At 42.8% G+C, this 26,628-nt stretch overlaps 1 protein-coding gene across 4 annotated transcripts in view; it reads left to right on the forward strand.

The window, feature by feature from the left end:
- Positions 1-26,628, forward strand: part of LOC109030794 (leucine-rich repeat, immunoglobulin-like domain-containing kekkon 5 protein) — a 628,607-nt gene that overhangs the window by 486,744 nt on the left and 115,235 nt on the right. The window contains exon 1 of one of the 4 annotated variants that reach the window (XM_072297688.1): positions 21,601-22,164. The exons of 1 other annotated variant lie outside the window; for it this stretch is intronic. The gene's annotated coding sequence lies outside the window, so the exon portion shown is untranslated. Of the gene's footprint in view, positions 1-21,600; positions 22,165-26,628 lie in introns of those variants that run through there. 2 more of the 4 variants (XR_011899431.1, XR_011899430.1) reach the window with 2 other exon arrangements.

Consider the following 26,628-nt stretch of genomic DNA (forward strand, 5'->3'; position numbering starts at 1 on the left):
CCCGATAGTCTCCTCGGAGAAATACCATTTGCAAAACGGAAATCATGAAACGTTGAAATGTAGTTACGTTCCTCCGTCTGGAAAACAACGATTGGTTCAGCGGGCTGATTATTGAAATTGATAGACAAAGCGATAGACAAAGAAGACATGGGGAGTAAGAAGCGATCCCATTGGTCGAAACCGGTGGCCGTTGCAGACTAAGAGGGGAAATGATAGACTAACTGTCGGGTCTCTTGTCGGTTGCCGTTTGTTAGTCTATTACCTATCTCCTTTGTCCATTACAACCACCCGCTTCCACCAATAGGATCTCTGCAAATCCTTTTTGTCTTCTTTGTCTATAGCTTTGTCTATCAATTTCAATAATCGGTCCGCTGGTCTGATGCGATCGTGGACGTTTTGCGAGCCGCGGTTTGCGTGTGCAATATGTGCGTCCTTTAGAGCCCCTATTTACCCGCGACGATGGGTTTTCAAGCCCAGCGCCACTCTGCCGTTGAAAAACCACGCAACGTCGATGAACGTCGCATGTAAATTCGCGGTTTTTGCCTCGCTGCCCCGTTTGCTTCGATCGATCACACAGAAGATGTGAGCCACACTCTGTCATTTAAACGCTGCAACTGCAACTAATAATTACTCGAGCAATTCGTCGCTCTTCTGACGCAAGGGCTCGTCTCGAAATCTTCGTGAGCCCTGTTTTACATATGAGCTCATGCTTTCGGGGGCTCATGCGGAACTCGAGATACGCGCTTTTACCAGTGGAGCGAGCAAAGTCTGCCGACAGTGTTGTCGGATTGATCGGAGAATGATAATTGAAACGTCATTAACAGAAGCGATCTATCCCGTCGATGCTGAGGAAAAACGCAGTATGAACTTTCGGATGTTTCCAAATTGCCTCAGATAAAAATATGATTTCGGAAGAGGTTATGCATACGTTTTACCTTGAAGTGTCGAGATATTTTAGATTACATTGCGATCAAATCGTCAGAAAAATTGAAAGGAGAATATTCAAAACTTTCCTATTAGATTCGTCTTTTGGAGAGGAAATGTGGTACTGCTTCAAGGTTCACACGGCGTTTTCCCTTACCACGGTAGCATTCCGATTCCGAGGGATATTTTTGATAAGCACATTTTTTTTTTTTTTTTTTTTTTTTTTTTTTTTTTTTTTTTTTTTAATGGGCGTAACCGCCACTCTTTATTGGTCGGAACGATAAGCACATATGTATCAAAGCCAATGGGCTCTTGGTCTACGTTTCTTGACAATGATTCGAATTGCAGGTTGATCCGTTTTTCTTATTAGTGGTGTCGATAATTGATAAATCGACGCAGCTGTGGAAACAACTCAGATGCCGTTTTAGGAAAAACGTCGAGAGAGCATTCAAACGTTGCCAAATCTTTCAGAATTATCTCGCTATCTTTCGTTAAATCGTGAAGTTTCTGGAGCACTTGTGAACTTTCTTTGAATTTTATACACATTGTGATCACCACGCAAAAAATTTCAAGGAAGTATGTACAACTTCACTTATGAATAAAACTATTTTAATTAAAGGAAGTAGGCAGCATTTAAATGCTCTTACGACGTTCATCCTAAACACAGCCACTGGAAAAAAAACACATTGGATCTTGAGTCCAGACTCTTGAAAACATTGAAAAGAAAAAGGACTCTCGATTCCTTCAGATTTAAGCTTAAATCAATCCGCTCAAATTAAGAGGCTTGGTTCTTGATTTAAGCTTAAATCTGATTGAATCAAGAGTAATTTTTCTTGTCGATGTTTTTAAGGGTCTGGATTCTAGATCCAATGTGTATTTTTTTTTCCAGTGCAGGATCGTAATGGCATGCTAAGGAGAAACTTGTATGAACGTTTTATGCGGTTCTGAGAGCGGAACTTTTTTTCTCACCTGATTTTTCATCTATAGAGGATTCTAAACAGAAAATAACCGCTTTTTGACTGGTTTTTTTCGATTTTGGGGGTTTTGGGGGGGGGGGGTGGTCCTATAATTTTTCGAGGGGGCAAATCGCGCACGGGGCAATATTTTCACCAAATGACGACAGATTTTCCGGAATTCTTCCTAATAAAATACCCATTTATAGACGAACCTGCTTCGACACTTTTTTAGTACGTTCTTTTACGACGTTCTTTTTTAGTAGTACGATACTATGCGGTACTTCCCGACGTAAGGCTTCACCACACACTTAGACATGAGTCCTGTTGTCCGCGTAACTATATTCTCTCCACGGCTCTCCCGCGAATCGAGTCACGTCGTTTGGTCAGCGAAGCGACGATGTTTCACGGAGCCCCGGTTTCAATCGCTTTTTGCATCGAGTAATTACGTCTCGTCGCGTTCCTGTTTTCGCGGCATTTTTTCACGCTGAACCGAGAATTGCGCCTCCACGGTTTCCTCCGCATATTGTCTCTCGTTTCCCCTCTTTTTTCTCTCTTCCCCGACCCCACAACCTATTTTTCCGCGTTTACATCACTCTCGGCTGCCATTCATCTCGGTCTCTCTCAATCCATGATCATTCGGCCGTGCCTCATTTTTTCCTCCTCTACCGCTCACTATTCCGAGTCTCGACAACGGTCCGTTTGCGATGACGATAGTGTTTGAATGTGCGACAAATTATCTGCATTTTTTAATAGGCAAAATTTTTTAAACACCCCCCCCTCCCCCTGCACGGAGAAAAAAACTACGTGCACGGGACCCGAAATTAAGGTCATATGGATCTCTGAAGTTTTTCGGATCACGTATCTAAAAACTTGAGGTCCAGCTGCCGATGTTCGGGTCAGACATCGAGGCACTTCGGTATGTACCGGAGTACTTCAGATGTGTGACCCGAACCCTTCGGTATGTATCGAAGTACTTTAGATGTCTGACCCGAACTTCGGTAGCTAGACCTGAAGTTTTTAGATACGTGATCCGAAAACTTCAGAGGTCCATATGACCTCAACTTCGGGTCCCACGCACGAAGTTTTTTTCTCCGTGTATATCGATGAAACTAAGGATCCGGATGTCAAAGGAATTTTTCCGAAGTTTTTTGACAAGCGGAATTTCCTAAAAATCAACTTATAAACGCCGCAAAATTCGGATTTTCAAAACGTTTTTCGGGGTAAGGTATGTGTTTTAAGTCTTGGCGTATCCGTTTTATCCCAAAAATTAAAAACTTTCAAATATATTTAAATTTGCAACCAGCACTGTAGCATGTCAGATACCTTGACGTTAGCTTACTTACGCTACAGATTCACCCTCATCATATCACCGATCTTGATTTATAGGTCACGAACGGCATCGTCCCCACAAACCATACGTTCGCTCGTAAAACCGTGGAACGCTGCAACAACAGTGATCAAAGTGCAACAATGTAAAAGCGGTGCCTCTTCACTATCGAATGTCGTGTATGTAAATGAGGAGCAGGGCTCAAAAATGGCGCTCCTCGATTTATTACCGGCCCGGCCGGGAGGACGGGGGTGTTCAAGAGGGGGTCGGGGGACGGGGGTGGATCGCAACCCTTACGAGTTATGAACACATCCAGGTTAAAAGAGACATTAAAGCCGCTCGCGTTGGAGCTGATTATCATGAGTCATGCTAATATCGTATTGACGAGTCGGATAAAAAGCAACATAAACATTATTGCGCCCTCTCGACATCGTTCTCATCAATACTGCAAGTGATATCAATTTGCCCCCCGCCCCCAGTCGCGGTGGATACTCCCGCCAAGATTATTATTTATAGATGCCGGATGGCGCGACACCATGGTGACGATGAACTGCGGGCTGATTATTGAAATTTATAGACAAAGCGATAGATATAAGAGACAGAGGGAGTTATCTCTTAAGTTCATGCTTTTTGACAGGAAACCAAACAACTTAATGTTTTGAGACTTATATTTCCTCTGGCCTATGAAGAATTTATTCTCACATAATTTTAAGTCAGAGTGATGATTACCTACTTTTTTGTTGTGAAATTAAGCAGTAAAACACGATTCGATAACGTCTGATGTAGTCAGGCTCATCTCGGTAAATCCGTCCAAGTATACTAAAAAATATCTAAAATGTGTTTCTGTCTCGGTGAACTTTTTGCTCATTACTTTACATCGTGTACTCAGAAAATTTTGAGAGAGAGCATCTCGAAATGTCTTCTCCCATTCCCCAAAAGTAATACATAAACCATGAACGGAGATGTATAGGACGGTGTAAATGGCGATTCGCACTTTTCGACCCAAGCCATCGAAAAGTTTTTAATAAGTGGTATGTACATCTATTTCTTATAATTTCTGTAGAGAAAGCGTCACTCAAGAGCCTTTCCAGAGTTGCCAAATTTCCCTCAATAAAACATGTATTTTTGTCGACATTCATGAATATTTTTCCTTGAAATTTTCAAATAGTTTCGATTAAACTGCGAACAAAATTGTCTGAACATGCTAGGAAAAATATTCACAATTTGCCCAGAAAATTCGGTTTTTATCGAAGAAAACATTGACAGCGTCTGAAGGCTTATACGGCGTTCTTCCTTAGCACGGCAGTTTATCCCTCCATCGTTCTTTAGAAAAATCCTCGCCGCATGAAAGTTTTCGTCGACTGGAGTGGCAGGTGTGGCGTCGCGTCGTGGAACAATTATTGATACCTGTTAAATCGCCGAAGAACGCGTAGAATAACATTCCGAACAGGTTTCGTCCATTTTATAATGCTGAGCATCGATGCGCCGCGTAAACGTGCTTTTAAGCAGGACAATAAAACGACATAAAAGCCTCTAGCCTGGAGTGAGTGTGAGTTAACGGTTCATTTTCGACCGGGTCCTCTGAAAGCTCGATGGTTTTGACCGAGTCCGGCACGCACTAACACCTGTTCTGTAACATATCGAGGAAAAACGACGTATGAATGAAATGTGACAATGGTCAAGGCTCGAACCAAAGCACTCAGCTGCTTGCCTCCACTTCAAAATCTGACTGGGGAAATACTTCTCGCAACGGGAAGTTCGGGAATTAACTCCTACACTACTACCGTGCTAAGAAAGAACGCCGTATGAACATTCGAGAGTTGCCAAATCGCCCCGGATAAAACATGTGTTTTTCAGAAAGATTATGCGTATTTTTCCTTGAAATTTTCAGACATTTTAGACGAAATTGCGAACAAAAGTGTCTAGAAAAATTGAAGAAAAACATTCACAATTTTCCCAGTAAATTAGGTCTTTATTGAAGGAAATGTGGCAACGTCTGAAGGTTCATACGGCGTTCTTCCTTAGCACGGCAGTACAGAACATATACAATTTTTTTTAAAAAAAATATTAGATAAATGGTGAACATACGAATGACGTAATTTTCATATTTCATGCTATTTTGGGCCCTAAAGCTAGCTCCATGACCCGCGCAATTACCTGCGAACGACCAACCTCCAAACTGACCGACATGTCCTTACTCTCACATATACTGCCGTGCCAAGTAAGAACGCCGTATGAACATTCGAGAGTTGCCAAATTTCCTTCGATAAAATGTTTCTTTGTGAGAAAAGTTATGAACATTTTTCCTCGAAATTTTCAGGAATTTAAGGTCCAATTGCGAACAAAATTAGCTGAAAAACTAGAGCGAAAATATTCATAAGTGTTCCAGAAAAGTTGTGTTTTATCAAAGAAAATTTTGCAACGCCTAAAGGTTCATACGGCGTTTTACCTCAGCACGGCAGTAGAAGTACTCAAACTAGGAATCGAATCCATGAGCCAGGAATTTTCATACATAAATACATTAAGCCGCTTTTATAAGCGCAGCCTCGCGCTCTGCGACGCCCAATCGCCATTGCCCCCTATCTTCCCAGAGACCATCAGGCAACGAACCATCAGGAATTTTCAACGAACGGATAATTCCTCCATCGAGGAATGATAGGGGCTATTCAGAATTTTCCGAAGTGACACGCATTTTCAGGGAGGAGCTCAAGTGTATACACGAGAGTAATCCGGTATTTATAAGTGCCCGGAGCCGAGTAAAAAGGGGATTCTCCGCAGCACTAATTCCAGCCTCGCGTTAAAAACAAAGAGCAAGGGGCACACGGCACGCTCACCGTGAATAAATCACCGTTATATGAGCAACACAAAGACATGAACGCTCCCACCCCCTCCCCCGAAACTCACCTCGGCAATAAGAAAGGGGCTCGCGATAGAATTAGGCGAAAATGTATTGTTCTTTTTTAGGATCCGGAGGGTGGCTTCCAAAGGAGTAGAACGGCAGCCAAGGAGATGAGTTGCTGAGCCTGTTTGACTTGCATGCAAACAAATCCAATCCCGAACCGTCGCTCCCCTCTCAAAACAGCATAACTCCACTTGGATGTGAATCCCGTAGGCCGTGGAGCACCACGCTTCCCTGCGCTCGAGTGGAGGTGGAGTTGGGTCCTTTTGTCGACCGCGACGGAACGTGACTTATTGAATGGAACGGGTGGGAGGAATCGCGAAATGGAGTGAACGGAGGTTGACACGAATATGACAGCGATGCTCGCGCCCTCTTCTGAGGACTCGCGATTTCGACCGCGAGAGTCGCCTCGAAACCCCGCTCCATCTCTTGAGCCCTGAAAAGCATGGAGTTATATGGAAAAGCAGGGTTCACGCGGAAATCGAGATACGCCCTTACGTCAGAGGAGTGACGAGGACGGGGCACAGAGACAGACAATGAGCCCAAAATCATCCGACAACGGCTCCGTTGAACGAGTCAATGACCCTTGAAAAGAAAAAGAGGCACCATGTTTTTGTGCTTTTTTCCAGGGGACTCATGTGGAAAAAGTTGAGCTTTCCAAGCGGCGCTCATATCTCTGACACCCGAACATTCTTTTTTGACGATTTTGGGCGTTAGCTCGGCTCCGTGGTATTTGAATTTTGCTCTTGCTCCTCGCATCGCAATCAATCTCGAGAAAACCCGCGCGCAGTCGAGCAGATCAAGGAGGAGAAGAAGAATAGGGAGGAGATGAGGAGGAAGAAGCAGATGGAGATGAGGAAAAAGAAGGAGTGGAGAGGGAAGAAGAATGAAAAGAGGGAGAAGAAGAAGAGGATGAAGAAGAAGAAGAAGATGGAGAGGAGGAAGAAGAGGATGAGAAGGAGAAAAGAGAATAAGAGGAGGAGGAAGATGAAGAAGAGGAAGGAGAAGAAGAAGAGGGATAAAAAGAAGAAGAGGGATAAAAAGAAGAAGAGGGATAAGAAAAAGGAGAGGGATCAGTAGAAGGAGAGGATAAGAAGAAGAAGAAGAAGAGGAAGCCCTCGCACTAACGTCTGAATAACTGGAAATGGAAGCGAGCAATCATGTTCGCCTTCACCTCGATTGATGCAATTTGAGCAGCTCAGGAGTTGAAGTGGTTGTATCCCGCATTTTGGTTTATCATGATCTTCGGAAGGCGAGTGAAAAAAAGAGAAAAAAATATATTCCTTACGTTCCATGCCACCCTCTGTAATCTTCGTGTTTTCAATGACAAGTTTTTATGTTTTTTTTTTTTTCTTTTTTCTTCTTGTTTTCTTGTAATCCTTGCGGTGAATAATCACCCCTAAAATGGCTCTTTCACCAATGGGCGTTGCAAAATTTTCGCTCGGATTCTGAACGAAACTGCCGACAAAATTCAAGTCATGAACGTGTAACTCATGCATGTATTACGCATCGGAATAAAGTTATCCTTTGTCCGCCCATCATTTGTCCAAGTTCCGTCGCTCCTCCTTGGCGGAGTGGCAGTGGCTTTGCAGGAGCCACCGAGGAGACGATAAATCCAATACGTGCGCGTATTTTTGAATTTTGAAAGCACGAGCACGCTCAGAAATTGTGTTGGATCAGCGTCTGAGAGCGCTCCGAGTATTCCAGGGTTGCCATGTTGGGCCCAAAGGCAACACTCGCGGGTTGAAAGTCACGGAGAATGGAGATGTTGCATGTGTGAGGAATTTGCGATTTGACTATTGATTCTTATGTAAAGGTTCGCGAGAAGCACGATGGTCCCACTGGTTTTCTCTGAAATCAACTCCCAAGCCCAAAAAAGCTCTCAAGTTGAGGCCGAAATGGAGAGGATATCCCACGCTGTCCTGAGAGTCCACCTCTACATCAAGACAAACCTCCGTGCAAAGATAGGGAGCAAATACATTGACAGGGCTACCACTTCATTTGGGGACTCTAAAACTGAAAACACGGCAACCCTGCCAATGTATTTGCTCCCTATCTTTGCATGGAGAGTTTGTCTTGATGTAAACGTGGACTCTCAGGATAGCGCGGGATATCCCGTCCATTTTGGCCTCAACTTCAGAGCGTTTTTTGAGCTTTGGAGTTGATATCAGAGCAAATCAGTGGGATCAGCGTGTTTCTCGAGAACTTTTACATAAGAATCAATAGTCAAATCGCAAATTCCTCACACATGCAACATCTCTAGTAGACCGAGCTTAGAATCTGGCTCCAATTGGCGATTGATACCGCTATTTTAACGCCATTGTGTGTAAAATGGTATCATCGTCCTATTGAAGGCGCAGTACCACACTGAGTACGCGAGGTTAGTACTGATTGAACGCGTTTAGCAGAAAGAAACCGAGCTACTTCAGCTATTGCCAAATGTAACTGAGCAATTCAATTTCTCACGTTTGAGCGGATTTTTTTGAGATTCTTGAGGAATTTGCTTCGCACCATGCAGAAAATTCACTGAAACGTACACAAAAATCTGCGCAACCGTTTTCATGTAAAAAATTAAGTTGCCCAATTAAATTTGACAATAGACAATATGGCTTGGTTCCTTTCTGCTCGACGCAGTACAATTACCAATATGAATTGTTGAGTCCACTAAAATTCATTATTCGATGTATGCAAGCAAGATTTTGGGACGAGAAACGCTGAAGAAAGTTAACCTAAACCAGATTTATGAGGTATGTATGGTTTGAAACTGGAATTATGGCGGTTCGAAGATAAAAAAAAAAGTTGTTTAAAGGGAGAGCTATTACAAAATTTAATCCACTTTAATTAGGGAACAGAAACGCTGGATTGGTATACAAACTGACGCTCTTTACTAGCGCAAACGCCGACCTATTCCTCGAATATTATTAGTTACCAATATAGGCAGAAGAAAGCATTCGCTTTCTCAACCGAAATATGAAAATGCGCTTTTTTGATATCCTATCGATAACTTTTGTCCAGGTCCATTTCCCCGTATGGAATGTCTTAAATTATTCTGAAGCATCTTGTAAACGAATTCACTTTCGATCGCGTTGGTTCCTAGATCAGTATCGAGTCCCCAAAACGCTATGGAAATGCGTATTTTGGGTGCTATATTGTATCACCATTAATGCTCATTGCAAAAATTTATCTAAAATGATTTCAGTATAATTGATACATTCGGTAAGTCGGCGAGTCACTTTTATTATTTTCTGCCATAAAATCAATGTCTAACCTATTTACCGATTTATTTTATAGTAAAATTAGCACAAGTTGCCTCTCGATTCCCGTGTCGATACCACACTCCTCGAAATTAACCCAAGCACCTTAACAAAACAGCTGGACGTCGCAGCCGCAGTTAATTAATCAGTTATGAAAAAGTCGACGCCCCACTGAGAGAGCCCAAGAGACTTAGCCCATGTTAAACTCGCAAGCTATTAAATTTTTATCCTCTTCCGATTGAAATATTTGAAAAATAAAAATTTGTCGATGCTCTAGGGGATTCCACGTAGGTTCGTTTTTTGATGGAGAATTTGTCTCCGCAATAAAGCGATTTTTACGGTCGTAGGAACACGTTAATGAATTGTTTCATCGGGCCATAAAACCTCCGCGAGACGAGTTCCAGTCGGATTCAATTGCTTGCAGTGGATTCAGATGCTCTCCGTGACAAATGAAAATATCCTTTTTTATCACGGTTCATGTTCGAAGGTTTTCTCAAACATGCAATCAGTCTTGGTGCAACGCCCCTTCATTTTTTGGTGCATGTTATTTTCTGTTCAATGGTCATGGTTGCATTCGGGTGATCGCGTAAGCGTTGGTGCAGAGCTTAAGATAACTGCGATTCGACCAAGATACACGCTTACGAGTTTCTTCTCCTAAATTAGAGGTATGAGAGTCAAAATTCCCCAAAAAATTGTATTGAAGCATCATTTTTTTAATTCGAATGGTTGAGGTCGAAATGCTAAAAATTTCCAAGTTTCATTCTCCAAGTCGAAGTACAATTTTCAAGTAGAATTTTAGCAACTTCGAAAAATATGGGTGCGCTCTTCTTTTACGAGAACTACAATGTGCAAACCGCACGCGGCGTCCAAATCATCGCCCGGCTGACTGCCGTCCTAATAGAAACGCCATATGAGCATGGGAATGTTGCCAAATTGCCTCTTGGAAAATATTCATTCCTGAAGAGAGTTATGAATATGTTTCCTTGAAATTTTCAGACTTTTTAGATCAAATTACGAATGAAATCCTCTGAAAAATCTGACGAGAAACATTTACAAATACTCCTGAAAATTCGTGGTCTGTCGAGGGAAATTTGGCAATGGCTGACAGGTCCTTCGGCGTTCGTCCTCTGCACAGCAGTAAAAGGGTGTTCCTTCACATTGAGATGAGCCCGAACAGCATAAAATTGTATGGAAGACAGTATTCATTGCAGAGTGTAGTTACACCCTTATGTCAGGAGGAAGGAAACGAAATGACACCCGGCAAAAATTGGGTCGCGAGAACTACCAGACGCTAATTAATGCAGCAACGGGGAAGTTTTGTGAGCTTGAGTTTTTGGCGGGCTGTTTCAGTTTCCTCGAGGGTCGCGGCAGGATGATCGGAGTGAAATGGGCGTCAGGGCGGGAGCCGAGTCGAAAGTTCCTTGATGGTATGCAGATCGGTTTTGGGTTTTCGAAGAAGCAATTTCCGCGTTGCTGCGAGGGAGCAAGGGTGTGATCCTGAGGGAGGCGGGGGTGGCAGAGAAAAAGGCAAAGATGAAGGAAGGGCGTCAAAATGCGACATATCGTCGCACAACGCCCCGCGCCGTTGCGCTGTGGCTTGCTGCCTGTGCGCCGCGTACCGTATGTCAAGTTCAGTCTTCAGTGTACATAGGAATGCGGATTTTTGCATCGAGACAGGTAAAACGTTAACCTCGGTCCGAAAGTCAAATTTGGTTCCAATTTTTTTTTTTTTTTTTTTTTTTTTTTTTTTTTTTTTAATATCGATGGGAGATCATTCGTAGCAGATTGCAGTCTAACGCTAATACAGCGAAGGACCGATTAAGGGCCGTTCAAGTAATACGTAACCAGGCTCGGACTGGCCATAAGGCCAATCTGCCATTGGCAGATACGCCCCCTGAGCGCGCCGAAAACGCGCCCATCTGACAGATAGCAAAATAAGAAGAGAAAAAAAATTACGACTGAGAATATATGCGGAAAATTTCTTAAATGAGTAAAGAAAGGTGCTTTTACGCATGATAATGGTAAACAGAGGTCCAAGAACTACTTTCTGAAGCGTAAACACTTTTCTGTAAAATGTTCACCTTTTTGTTGACATACAGGCGCTTTATCATCCCGCTCCTTCATTCGCTATGTGTAACTCCCTTAGAAGCGATTGTCGGTTCGACTTTTAGACACACGCACCCTTTATAGACCTCTTGAGAGACCTTTAGACATATTTCTTCCTTTTCAAAATGACTATTGATTTGGACATACAATAGCGTATATCGGGCAAACTTAACCTTAATTCATCTCGAAATTCAAAATTAAGAGGCATCTGAAGTGTATACGCGATAGGTGCAACTATTCGCGTAACATGGATGTCCACATTGCATATGAAAAATGTAAGACGCGATGGCGTGAGTTGTGAACTCGCATAGCTCTGCTCTATGCTACTAGTTTAAAGCACCATTACGAATTAGACAAACGGAAACAAACACAACATGGAAAAAATAGAGGGAGGGAAAGGATATGCGCGTTCTCGACGGCGCAGAGATACAACTATTCGTACTCGATGGACGTCCGTGCTGCATCTGAAAAATTGAAGGCGCGACGGCGCGGTGGTGGAGGTCCGCGCTGGATAATGAAAATACCGGTTGATCGGGACCACAAAAAAGACTGAAAAATGTCATTTCAAGCTCTGTTTGTTACCAGATACCACAACCTTGGCTAGTTCGCCATCGTATTAGTGAGAATTGGTCATTTCATTGAAAAATAAATTACTATAGACCACTCATATTTTCAATTTTTACCCAGGACACCGGTTTTCCATCGTGTCATGTCTGGAAGTGCCACGTTTTAATGGTGAGAAAATCGAGGCAGAAAACCGAATGAACGGATAACCGGAGCACGGATAATCGGTGATTGACTGTGCGAAAGTAGTAAAAGTACTTGGTACACATTTATTTCTGTTTGGTACACATTTAGTTCTGTTGGGCACACGTTTTTTTCTGTCGGGCGCCAACTTTATTCCTGTCGGGCTCGAATTGAATTCGCACCAGGTGTAGATTTCAAAATTTGATCTACGTCTATAATTTAGATGTCGTTCAATTTTGCACCCTATACACAGAAAAACATTAACTGAAGTTTTCCAGACAAATATGAATGTGAGCTGAATTTACGTTCTATTCCAAAGGAGACTCTCCTCTCCCTCCTCCTATAACAGCAATCACGACTTCATACCTTTCACCCCGACGCTAAATATTGGTTTTTTAAAAGAAAATTTCTGTTGCATTCCCTGAATGTTGACTTTTTCCTTTATCGTTTGAGTTTTCAAGCTTCCCGCGGCTTTGGCAAAGTGCGTGATCTCCAGATTTTCTAATTTTCAGTTTCTTTAGGCTATGATTATAACACGTGCACCAAGCGCGATTGGAGCGCTGCTGGTGCAGAAGGGCATTTCTTGGTTCCGGTGTCTTAGGTAGAAGCGGATCCAGCAATTTGACAACACCGGCTTTCCTCCCTAAACCTATGTCAAATAATCGATTCTTGTCGGAGCACCAGGCCCCTCCAAGAATCGATATATTTTTGTGCGTTTAAATGGAGAAAAAACAATGTTGCCAATTTTCTGGATCCGCAAATAGTCTCAGGATCTCCGTTAACGTCTCATCCACTATAATTGGACTACATTTTGGAATTTGGAACTATAAATTCTAGCCCGGTTTAAAAACAACGTATGTGCCATTAGTTCCCTTATGCACATAAGTGTTTTTCCGGAAGAGCCAGAATTTATAGTTCCAAATTGCAAAATGCAGTCCAATTAAAACAGATGCATGGAACTCCATGAGACTTTTACTGAACTTTCTTTATGACTTCACGATGCTGGAAACTAAAAAAAATCAGAAAATCCGCCGCTCTCTGAAAGTTTACTCTCTAAAATATAAATTAGCGATGGAGACTCAGAAACACCGCAACCAAGCAATGCTCTTTCCGCACCCAGCGCCTCGATTATGACTCGGACTACGGCCCTAAATACCGTCTCCGGAACCCGACTGCTTTTGGCAACAGGGCACTCGGTGTCAAAGTTTTATTATGATGATGGATTTTTATGCATTCATACGTGTAAGTCGGAATCCGGGGATGCCGATCTCCATCCCCAATTTTGCGATTCCGGGACTCCGGCCTCCCCCCCCTTACCACCCTCCACCACCCCTCTCCCACAGCGCGCCCTAGTTCCCGGCGCGTACCCCTCGCTTTGTTTACCCACGGTGCCATTCTCTCACCGCCGTTTCGCGGTGGGCGATACGCGATATTGCAGCTGCCGCGGCCTTCTCCGTCTCCTCTCATCACTGTTTTATTCGCCTCCCCCTCCCTCCCCCTCCCCCCTTTATCTTATGCCGGCGCCAGTAATGAAACCCCCAAAGTGAGACTCAGCTCCCGCGATTTCGAGTCGGCAGGAATTATGCTTTTAGCCACCCACGCAACCCCGAGGGTTCCTTTTGGCTCCCCTGCATTTTGAAATTGGATCTTAATATGGGGCTCTTTCGTTCAATTTGAGGACATTTCGCGGGATTTTTCGAAGTTTTGCGTCCCATGCAAAGAGCCTGTCAGAAAAGCATTTTTGCCTTTTTTCTGGCAAGAGCAGAACCTGAATGACATGACGTCAGGTCTTTAAGGAGGAGCGGTATCTGGTATCGTTTGACCACCCCCCTTTGAGGGAGGGTGCGGGAGCGGGAAAAAGGGACGTGGCAGGGATGAGGATGGCAAAAAACTTTAAGTCTTCGGCTTTCAATGTAGGAAAATTTTTCGAAAAAAGGGATAAAATGGAAGCTTATGCTGAGGCAATCCTATAACAAAAGTTATAGCTGGATCTCGAGGACGGTTTGGTGTTACAGTGTCGCAAACTGCTCACTGTTCATCATTTAAAATGAACAATGCACGGGTCAAATAAAACCTTAATACCAGCTTGAAATGAGTCGGGAATGACATACGGCGTTCTTCCTAGCACGACAGCATTGCCAAGATATCAATACAGGGTCTCGTGTCTTTTGTCTCTAAACGCATGGCATGACTTTCCCTCTCAATTTAAATCGTAGCTCCGAATGAATCCAGGATCAGTGCTGGGATCTCGGGCGGTCCGGTCTGTCGTCCTACCTGAAACCTGGAAAAGAGTGTGGACTGGAGAGGGTACCTGGAGTGCGGCGGCGCGGCGCGGCGCGGTGTTGCAGGAGGATAGGGGCCGGTGCTACCTGCGTGCGATCCGCTTCCCATCCAGCCCGCACGTCTTTTTACCATTCCGGCGCGGCGCGGCGTACATGAAGCTGCACTCCACTTGTCTTGACCCGGTGCAAGATTCGTGGCCGCCCGCCCGCCTCCCCCGGGAAGGTGCCGGGTGGCCCCTCAAACATAGCTGCCAATTCAAAATCCCATCCCCAATTTTTTGGGTCCCGTCTCAAAATGGAATCAGGGATGAGTAGAAATGTAATGTTGCATAAACGTTAAATTTTTAACTCTTGTTCCTTAGCAAATATATGATTTATACAGGGTTCCCTTCCTCCCGGGATCTATTGATTCATCACATTAATAGAAGCTTTGATAGAGTAATTTTTTTAAAAATTCAGGAAACTTAAATATTGAAACATTTGCAAAAACTTCTCTAAAAAATGTCCAAAATTCCCCCGATGATGGATTTCCAAGATTTTTCTACAAGCCGCAAGAAATTATCGACAAGAAGGAGGGAGGAATCAAATAAATGCTAATTTGCTAAATTCTAAATTGTCTATGGCTCTGTCTATCAATCACGACAATCGGCCTGCAGAAAGGAGACTCAGTAGATCTTCAGAAATAGAAAATTGTAGTTAGGGAATGCCTGCAAATTTCAAGTAAAAATACTCAAAGTTTTCCTTCTAAGAAAAGCATTTTCCACGAGTAAATTTGGCAACACTCGAAAGCACATACGGCGTTTCGCACCTCAGCACGGCAGCGCACGGATCCAACGCTTCACTCGATTCATGAACAAGGATAAAAATACGATTTCTGGTGATGATTTGGCAGGCGTTGGAGGGATTTGCACACTCACACAGCCTCAGCAGCACTCTTGAGGAGCCTTTGTATTGGAGTGTTGATACCGGTTCGGCCTTGGATTCATCGAGTCTGCATGACGAGACGGAGTCTCGTGGTCGCACGGCAAATAAAGAGAGGCGTCACGTCCAAGAGCGTAGCGGTCGCGGGCGGCTTTCACAGTTGGGAATTAAATAAATTGTCAAAACAATAGCCGCCGAACAATCGCGCTACGCCGAAACAGAAACGCACAAATTCACCTTCACTACTCCACCACAGCTTATGGTTCATCGGTTCCATTCTATCTGCTCATTGTCGTCTTTTCTCGGGAGGGAAAGCCCGTACTGATGCGATTTTCGTGGCCGGTTTTCAATGCCTTGTCCTCTGTTGACTGAAAATCGTGCGATTCTCTTCTTGAAAATGCTGGAAAATGTAACGGCGAGGAATATCGTTGTCACTTAGATGACATCGTTGAGTCAACGATTCATTTTTCTCGACGAGGAGTCGTATTTCCCATCAGTCATCGTAATTTTTTTTCTTTGCCTTTCAAAAACTGTGAAGTGCAGGGCTGTAAGCATTCAGGGTCGGTAACTGTCAGCACAAATCTACAAACTGCGGTAACATGAGTAGGTATACTCGCGTATTTGAATTGATTGCGCATTCAATTTACGCGCCAATCGGAGTATAGTATTCTGCCGTGCTAAGGAAGAACGCCGTATGTACATTCGAGAATTGTTAATTTTCCTCGTATGAAACATGCATTTGCAGAACGTCATGCGTATTTTTTTTGAAATTTTCAGATACTTTAGATTAAACTGCATACAAAATTGTCTGGACAATTTGAAGGAAAACATTCACGATTTTCCCAGTAAATTCGTTTTTTATTTGCAGAGATATGGCAACGGCTGCAGGCTCATGCGGCGTTCTTCCTTGGCATGGTAGTATTGTAATTGAATGTTTTTCCACCGGGAAGAAAGTATGACACCTTTTACCGGAAGTATAGTAAGTTCTATCATTAGTATACTGAATTTGTGATTAACGCAACTACTTGATTACTGCAAAGTTCAAAGTTTCGGAAATATTCATCCAGGCGATGAGATCCCTTTTCACAGATCCAGGCACAATTATGAAGCAACCAAACTCTCTTGCATATCCTTAAGATTGAACAAGAGTTTTGACTCTTTTTCCGCTGAAAGAGAGATTTTTACTCAGAGTAGAAAAGTTGGAATGGGACGAAACACGTTAAACAACTATTTTGACTTTCCGAGAAGATAAAATTGCATATCCATGAAATGAAGGAGAACGTGAACACTCTTCTGCTAACTCGGAGGCCTTAACGCAGAGTAGAAAAGTTGGATGGGTCGAAACGCGTGTTGCAACTATTTTGACTTTCCAAGAAGATAAAACTGCATATCCATGAAATGAAGGATAACGTGAACTCTCTCTCTGCTAACTCAGAGACTTTAACGCAGAGTAGAAAAGTCGGATGGGGCAAAATACGTGGTACAATTTTTTTGACTTTCCAAGAAGATAAAATTATCGCATGTCCACAAAATGAGAACATGGTTTTCTATATCATCACAACTGCTCGGTTCTTCGGTATTCGGAATATTTAAAATAATTAAAATGAAATTTTTCCCAGATGCTCTGCCAAAAGTTCGTCATCAACTACAGCCATCTGTTCAGTGTGATCCTAAAGCCCTGGATAGACGATCAAATTCCGAACCAAATCCGATCAAAGTAGACATGCTGATGACTGATGGTCACCATCTGCCATCAAATTTTGACGGGCCGCACTTATTTGTTCAAAGTAAGTTCAGAATTGAGTGCCACCATTCATCATTTTCTGCCACAGGAAACATTAATTTCTGCCAAGTTTTCATTTTAAAATGAAGCAAATCAATGAGTTTAAGACTGATGACTCTCGACACTTTGATGCTACTTTGATCGGAATTGGTTCGGGAATTTGATCGTCTATCCAGGGTTTAATGCTTTATTTTTCCTCCGGCCGCCACGAATGGCCATGTTCCCTCGTCGCTTTGCTCCTAACTATCAGTTGAAGTCGAGTACCGCTAAGAAGCGAGCTCGAACGGGGAGGATCTTCAACACCTGTCTTTGTTGCACTTGACTTCCTCGAGCTGAAGTGTGCGCTGCATCCTCTCCTCGCGCCCTCGCGTTGCGTGGGAATGCTCTCTCAACTTTGTTAATCGGCCCGCGATGGTGCTCGTTCATCTGTAGAACCTCTTAAAGTGATTTGTTTGCCTTTGCGCACCTGCGCCAGCCCGAAATTTCCGAAGCTAAATGGACGCCTCTTCCGTCAATGTACTTCGAGCATGAGACTTGTTCCTTGTAATATCCACAGTGGACAGGGGAAATATCACAAGCGCTATGCGACGTTAAAAAATTTCCGCTGCCATTTTATTTTTATCCAGAGAAATTGCTGGTTGAATCTGTTCGAAAATTTCACTGAATTTAATCGGTAGCACAAAGAAAATTCAGCAAAATTTTCGAAAAGCCTCGTTGAACAATTTCTCTTTAAAAAAGCAAAATGGCGGCGGAAATTTTAAAACACCGCATTTCGCTTGTGATACCTTGGCCACAGTATTGCCATCTCTGTGCCGCTCTCTGATTGGTTCATCAGTTTTAGGCTATCATGGAGCTCCAAAGCTGGACCAATGTAAACAAACTCGATCCAGAGGGGCATTATCGGGTGAGAAATGAATGATAATCATACTCAAACTTTGATTTTTGGCATGAATATCCATCAAAGTTGAAGTCCAAGCAATTTAGAAGCTGGATATTAAAAAAATTCCATCACATTCAAAATCACGTCTAGAACTTTGCAGAGCTTTGTCGCCATCTTGTTTGTTTACATTGGTTCAACTTTGGGGCTCCATGAAGCCGACCAATCAGAAAACGGCACACTTTTTCTGTAGTAAAAGGATTGAGATGATAATACCCTCCCTTATACAGGTACTCTAGTTCTTTCTCAGCATGGCAGTTTAGCACGACGCGCGGCGGTGTATTGCTGCCGTGCGCTCTGTACGTCGTGCGCTTACTCTATTTTTTTCGGGAAGGAACCAGCCCACAATCTGTTGAATACGTTTAAACGAAGGAATCGTAGGTAATGAGTGCGAGGTGATAATATCCTGGAAGGTATGTGCGGGTTTCCGGGTGATCCCAGCGCGTGCTTCCGGTGCGAGCTTCTCGCTTCGTTTCCCAATGTCGTGCCACCCCCCCCCCCCCCATGATCCCCCTCGATGTGCCCCTGCCTCTCTGACCCCATCGCCGCCGTCAACGCGACGGCCCCTAACCATTTTACACGTCGCTTAGAACTAGTCCACGTCAATCTTGAGCGGGAACTCCCGATTTAGCTTGCTCCTTTTGTTCAGAATTAAAACTGAGACAAAAACGCTTCTGATTAATTACGGAGCCAGGGTTGCCGCCGGTCTGGAAATCCGGGGAAGTCAGGGAATTAGCGGTGAGCGGGAAAGTCACAGAAAGTTAGGAAATTCACACAAAAAGTCAGAGATTTTATTGCGTTCAGTGTTTAGCGTAAGTGAGTACAATTGTACGTATTTCTGCCAAACGGAACTATGTGTATCATGACGTGAGCCTTGTTATGCATATATTTTTATGAGTCTCAGGGCTCATGTCTCATTGCACATAGTTCCGTTTGACAGAAATACGTCAAATTTAAAGGGGGAAAAAAGTAAAGAAAAATATGAGAGTTTTGTGCAACTGGCATGGGAAAGTCAGGGAATTCGAAAATTTTGGAGTCAGAGGAAAGCAAACGTAGTCAGGGAAAAGTAAGGGAATTTGAAGATGAAGAAATTATGACACGATCTAAGTTTTTTCACTGTGTGCGCGATGATTTAATAGGACGTGCCGTCCACTTTGTGCGTTACATGCTGCTTCGCGGATAAAAAAGAAACATTGCTTTTTATAATGGTCATAGTGAGTTCCTTGTCCCCATTTACTTCCCAGGAACCATCGTAATTACGACAAGAGAAGCAGGTGGGAGTCACTATCAGTTTGCCTTCAGTTTTCAGTGTAGGCAACCCGAGATCCCACGTGGCCGAATAGTGGTATCACTCTATCACGGTTGCTCGAGAAAAAAAAGCCAGAATTCCTCGACGAGCGTGTCGTGGAGAGCAGTGACTTCACCTCACTGTCAGGCTGCCTTCAGTTTCCAGTGTAGGCAACCCCAGCTCTCACGTGGCCAAATAGTGGTATCACTTCTAGAAATCACGATTGCTCGCGGAAGAAAGCAGAAATTCGTCCAACCAGAATGTTTGGCGTATGGAGCGGAGACTTTACGTCGTAATTTCTAATTTTTGGGAGATATTTTGCTATTTTAAAATTTATATTCCTAAATTGCTGTATTTTTGTATCTTAGTATTTGTGAAACTTATAGCCAAAGAAGTACAGTTAATAAATTTAAAAAACGTAATTAAAATTGATTCACGTGAAAAAAGTGTTTTTTTTTAACCCAAGTGGCAGTCCGGTCCTGCTAATTCTATCCCTCATTATTTCTCGGACAACTTCAACTTTGAGAATTTTTTTGAGCTACGGGGTCTCAATTTTAGAGAAAACCAGAGGCTTTATCGTGTATCTGGCGAAATTTGGCAAAAGAAAAGGTGCTTCAGTTACAAATCCCTGTGGCATGCAAGTGCTCCATGAAAATACAATTTTGAACTTAGAGAACTTTCCTGAGCTGTCGAGTTTCAATTTCAGAGAAAATCAGAGGCTTTGTCATGTTTCCGGCGAAATGTCTCAAAAGAAAATGTATTTCAATCACAAATCCCTGTTGCATGCAAGTGCTCCATTAAAATACAATTTTGGCGATCGGTTCGGTTGAAGTGTTGGAGTGATCCGCGCCGGAGCAATATTGATCAGTCACACCGTCGCGTCGTTGGGGTCATTAAATCAGGAGAACGGAGTATTTGGTATGGGGCGCACGTACCCGACTGCCGATTCGGATGGATCAGTTCGCTCCTGACGTGAATTCCCAATCAGGGCACGTCCGCCATGATCACGTCCGATCAGGCAGAGCGCATCCAGACTGACCGGCGAACCAGCCTCAAAACTCCGCAAGATGCTACGCTCGGCACTTGCATGAGTTCACGTCGTCATGCTAAAGTGATAAGTCAATACTTATGTGCATCTTAAGCGCTGATGGCCTCTGCAAAAATTAGTTTGGTCTGTACATAAACTATTCACCTCCCAGCATGTACCCCGCGAAAACATTCTGCAGCGGTGAACAAATCTCACCCCCCCCCCCCCTCCCTACTTAATTACCCAGGGATTCTACGGGGCTGTCCATGTGGAGCCATCCCCAAATTAAGTGACGCACTTTTGCACATTTTTTACCCCCCTCCCCCCTGTCTTATTTGTAACGCTTTTGTGGAATAGATTCATATCCTTCAATGCGTAAAAACAAAAACGACTCCCCTCCCCCCTAGATCGTTACGGAATTTTAGGGACGGCCCCTGAAGGCTTCAAGCAATTGTTTCGTCTTTTAAAAATTCTACCCCCCCCCCCCCATCGTGGATCCACCCTTCCCGTCCGCCATTAAAGAAATCTGACTCGTCCCTGACTTTCTTTGAGGACAGCCCCTAATCTGTGGCTAACCCAAAATGGGAACAGCTCAAGATAGCTCCTGAGACGACTCAGTCTGTCAAAATTTGCCGAGGGAGATCCCCCGAACCCCCCTCCTATGCTACGGAAAACTCCCAACGCTCCTATGGTGTGTCTCTTGGTGCCCCCGAACCCCCTTCATGAGGTATCCCTCTGCCTCTTCCCCAAGAAAAATTCCGCTCATGAATACAGCGACGAAGCTGTCTCTCTGTGAATTTTTCAGCCAAGAAGTTGGCTCGTTATTTCTAAAAAAAAAAAAAAAATGAGTCAGAGCAGACATTCGGAAACATTGCAATTGAAATATGAGTTATTCCGTCACTTCGTCGACAAGTCAATCTTCCTCAAATTTAAATCAACGCCACGTCTTCGACCTGAGAAAAATAATACATCAAAACCGTCTTGCCTCCTCACCGCAGGTGATTAAAAGGAGAACCATCTAATCCAACGCAACGTCGAAACAAGCTGTGTAGGAGGACACGATGAACACATAGCCGGTGTTTAGGTCGCGAGCAAGAATAGTAAGTGATGAGGCAGGTCGCAGGCGCGCCGGCGTGGAGCGGTGCCCCGCGAGCTCCCTCCGTGACGTCAGAACTGGTTTGACCACTCAGCGCGGAGACTCAGACAATCCAGAGTTCGCAATTTCAGGAATTCTAATTTTGTGTCAGTCGACTTGAGCGCCGCTGCCTGTACGAATGCGGCTAGTCGCGTCGCGAACTCCTCGTGTTTTTGAAAGGCCGGCTGTTGTGTTTTGAGTCTGCGCTCTCAATCACCGATCCGTTTGTTTTGTTGTCGCTGTGTTGGTGTTATCCCTTTTGTACTTCTGCCCCTTTAATTCGTGGAAATTTGGATTGTTACACTCAGAAACTCGCTTGATTTTTCGGTGTTGTAGTGCAGTTTTTCTACGAACCCATTCGGTTTTGGAAGTGTGATTTTCTCCATCATAAATATTCTCTGACCGATCATCGCGAAGCAGCTTTTTAAATTAAATATATTTGTATCTCAACCTGTCCTTTCAGTGCATAATCTGGTGACAAGTGTTACAGTGTGAGTGTCATTCCTTTTTTGAGTTTAGGTTTCATCCTTGTCTCCGATGGTAAACATTTGCTGATCAATTGGATAACCTTTTACCAGGTAAAATTCGAAAGTTTCTTGTCACCTTAGCATTTTATTGTCTCTGACATAAGTTGAAATAAATGCTCATGTGCTGATGGTTTAAACTTGTTGAGCAAACCTAACTTTAAAGCCGTAGCATCAAACTTCGGAAGAAAGAATCTTTAATATTCTTGGGCGAGTCAGAGCCGAAAAGACTCAACTGCTCTCACCACATCGCGAAGTTTCAGCTAAAAATTTGAACCATTTATAGTTGAATTTTCCTATAAAATATTCGAGGAGTTGAGAAAGAACGTTGTAATGCTATCAGTCAGCACTGTTTCGAAATGCCCGGAGCATTTCGTCTCAGTTTATGTTATGAATATGTTGTGTTTTGACCCTGCCTCCGACAAAGACAATTTTTTACTCTCCGAATGTCGATATGCATGGCTGTTAGACGACTGCGAGTTACGAAAACTCCACTGGAAGTTCAACGTCTCTTTCAAATTAATTGATCATTCATTAAAGTCATTAAATGTGATTTTCGTAAGGTCAAGGTATATGCAACGCATGATTTCGGCATGAATGTGCCTCAATTCTCAATGCGCAATGATGATCCCACTGAAGTTGAAGCTTATCTCACCAAATTTATCAATTCATTATTATCACTGACCACCAAGTTCATTTACGTAATGTATGAGTCATCCCCAGCATTTACAGTAGCCTCATCTTTTCAATATTTTTTATTACTCCCCGGTCTTGATAGGAACTGATTCCTATCGTAATGTAGGTATATTTTCTGGTCGTAGTCACGCGGTTGTGGAGACGCAATTAAGCTCTTCTACTAACGGTAGAAAGATTTTTTAAAATTTTGATTGAATTGTCTGTCGTCTTGTTTCGGGGCCTCAGGCGGTCTGGTATACTCATGAGATCACCCATGATATTTCACGTAATTTTCACTTGAAATTTCTGAAAGTATCAGACATTTCATGGAAAGTAGCCCGAAATATCAAATTTTTGAAATTTCACCGGAAAATTTCATAGCATCGCACGTGAAATTTCATCTTTGAAATTTGAATTTCAAGCTGAAATTTCAATTTGATAAGCGCAGAATTTTATTCACGATTTGAGCCGAATTATCTGAAAATGTCAAGGAACAATACTCATCACTCTCCTCAAAAATAACTCTTTGAAAATATGGCAATATTTGAATGTTCATACGGCGCCTCTCCTCAGCGAGTCAGGAAGAAAAAATTTCGGAATGAACTAAACTTGAGATTATCTTTGAATTTGAAAATGAACAAATTTTGGAGGAGACATGACCAAATAACCTAATCTGCAAAAATACATGTATTTAGATGGTAAAAACCGCCTGATGACGGCACAAGGCGACAGATTTGCGGACATTTTAGTCTACTTTTCTGCAGTCTCCCGCATCAGAAAAAAAAAAATTATGAAAATTTCCACGAACTCAGCTCACGAAGCACTCCGATGATGCGATACCTACAATTATTTCGTGCAAATTACCCATTCTGCCGCGCTGACTTAAAACGTCGTACGAGCATTCGAATGTTGCCAAATTTCCTCTCTGAATATTTGAATAATTTTCTCTTGAATAATTTTTGAAGCAAGTTATGAATACTGTTCTTTGAAATTTTCAGACGTTTTACATCAAACGACGAACGAAATCCTCTGGAAAAAATGGAAGAGAAAAATTCTTGAATTTTTCTAAAAATTCGTGATTTGTCGAAGGAAATTTGGCAACGACTGATGGCTCATACGGCGTTCTCCTCATTAGCACGGCAGCATTTTGAATTGTGTAGAAAACTCAATTTTTAAATATTTCTGGTCGTTTCTCTCCTCAGTAATGCTGGAATCACACGTTGAACTGGAAAAAAAACACATTGGATCAAGAGTCCAGACTCTTGAAAGCATTGACAAGAAAAAAATACTCTTGATTCAATCAGATGTTTGCTTCAATCAAAAGGAAATCCGCTCAAATTAAGAGGCTTGGTTCTTGATTTAAGCAAAAATCCGATTGAATCAAAAGTATTTTTTCTTGTCGATGTTTTCAAGAGTCTGGACTCTAGATCCCATGTTTTTTTTCCAGTGTGAATTGGGCAGCTGAATATGGAAGTCAACAGTCATCACTCAACAGCTGAAATTTCGCAAATTCGAGTTATTTTCATACAGATGTGTATCAAATCAATTTGAACAGTTCAGACAAATCCGACACTAGCCGATGGTCGCTGAGAATTGTTGCTGAATTTTCAGGCATCGGGCCGATGACTTCCACATTCAGCGTGTGATTGCGGCATACACTGCAAAAAAACACATTGGATCTTGAGTCCAGACTCTTGAAAACATTGACAAGAGAAAATACTCTTGATTCAATCAGATTTATACTTAAATCAAGAACCAAGCCTCTTAATTAGAGCGGATTTCCTTCTGATTTAAGCTTAAATCTGATTCAATCAAGAATCCTTTTTCTCGTCAATGTTTTCAAGAGTCTGGACTCTATTCTATATCCAATGTGTTTTTTTTCCAGTGTATCATGGCTGAAAAGGCTGTAACACGAATGGTATTAGAAGTATCCGATGAGGTCATCGCAGATGGCGGTTTCAGAGAAGGACAGAAATATTTTCGCCGGCGATGAATCACCGTGCGTCGTCGAGTCGGTCAGACTTTTTTCCCGTCTGATGATGAAGAGAGTGGCGCTTGCCGCTCGCGTCCGGGGACAATAAACTTTCCCAGGTTAGAAGGTCATTCGGGATTAACGTGCTCTCTCTTGCTTTCCTCGCTTGCTCTGCGCTACGCTGTCTTTGTCTTACGACTTACGCAATCCCTCGTCCTCTTTGTCTCTCTATCTTTTAAGGATAAAAATAATTGTAACCCAGTTTTAGTATTTAGTTACCCGGGTTGCATCTTGTCGCTTTCTTGTCTGCATGTAGGAGGTATCTAAATTAATGGCCGGGATATCGTCGTGTCACTATCGTCACCTTCTTGCCAAGGTATCACAAGCGCCATGCGACGTTTAAAAATTTCCGCCGCAATTTTATTTTTTACAGAGAAATAGTCGGTTGAATCTGTTTGCAAATTTGACTGAATTTTATCGGTAGCATAAAGAAAATTCAGTGAAATTTTCGGACAGCTTCGTAGAACTATTTCTCTGTTTAAAAAAAATGGCTGCGGAAATTTTTAAACGTCGCATCGCGTAGCGCGCGTGATACTCTGCCCGGAAGGAGGCGACTTCTTATCCATGCCACGGCTCTTTCGTAGTATTTCTTCTTCGTATTCTAGCTCCACGTCTTCGTTTTTATCCTGAAAAAAAAAAATAAAATAATAATAATCTTAAATTTGCCGCCAAGAAATATTTTTTCTTGAATCAAGAACGTTGCTACTTAATTTAAACTACCTTTTTGCTTAACTCAAGCATTTTTTCTCATTTCGGGAATGATTCAGCTTGACTCTAGACAAAAAAAAAAAAAACCTCCAGGCGGAAAATTCAAGAAGCATCAGTCTTGTGTCAAGCACCATTTTTTTCAGCGGGCATCCCTGTAGTCCTTCAGCGGTATCGCCGTAAAATTATTCGGAACATGCAGAAAATATAATTTCACCGAACGTGAAAAGGTGATTCTAACGCATTGGTAGTTTGCCTGCAATTGCCGGTGTAGGCAACACGAGCTCTCCCGTGGTCGAATAGTGGTATCGTCGTCAAATTCCACGCTTGCCCGAATTACATTCGAAAAACTATCTTTATACCGGACGAGAGGAGGTGCTTTTAACGCCATGCCAGTTCGCCTTCAACTTTTAGAGTAGGCAACATCAGTTCCTCCGTGGTCGAATAGTGGTATCGTCGTCGGAATATACAAAACTTATCCTTTTATCAAACGCTGAGAGAGAGAGAGCTGCTAGTAGTTGAGAGGAGTCTCATTGCCGTGTTTACGTATCGGTTCTTGGTCGCATAACGTCATTTTTATGTCATTGATTGATCCATTACAAATGCTCTGTTTCCGGGAAATACAGTTTCAATTGTTTATGAACGGGCATGGCCAAGTGGTCGTTTTGCCAAAATTTGTCGAATCGCTTCGGAAGTAAAGTTTTTTGTTGAAGGTTGGTGTTATTATTGTTTATTGATTAACTGAGACTTGATGGTAAACAGTACAGCTCTTATTTCAGGAAAAAATTGACACCGGCCGCGGCCCTCGTATTGTTCATGTTTTTGGGAAAAGATAGTGGTGGCATGCCCAATCCTCCAGCTTTCGCATTTGTAGTATGCCAGATTCTCCTAGCTCGCATTTATTTTTCAATTTTGGATTTAAGTAGAGAACAGACCTTAGAACTTTTCCACTTCGGAAAGAAAATGCTAATGTGATTTATGGCGCTTAATTTCGATGGCCAAAATGCGAAACGCTTGTTATTTTCAGTGAAATGTTTCAAAAAGTCCGCTCCTATTTTATTTTTTACAGAAAGAACAAGCCAAATTGATAGTTTTAAACATACTTA

Source organism: Bemisia tabaci, chromosome 3 (assembly GCF_918797505.1).
Source record: "Bemisia tabaci chromosome 3, PGI_BMITA_v3".
Classification (NCBI taxonomy): Eukaryota; Metazoa; Arthropoda; class Insecta; order Hemiptera; family Aleyrodidae; genus Bemisia; species Bemisia tabaci.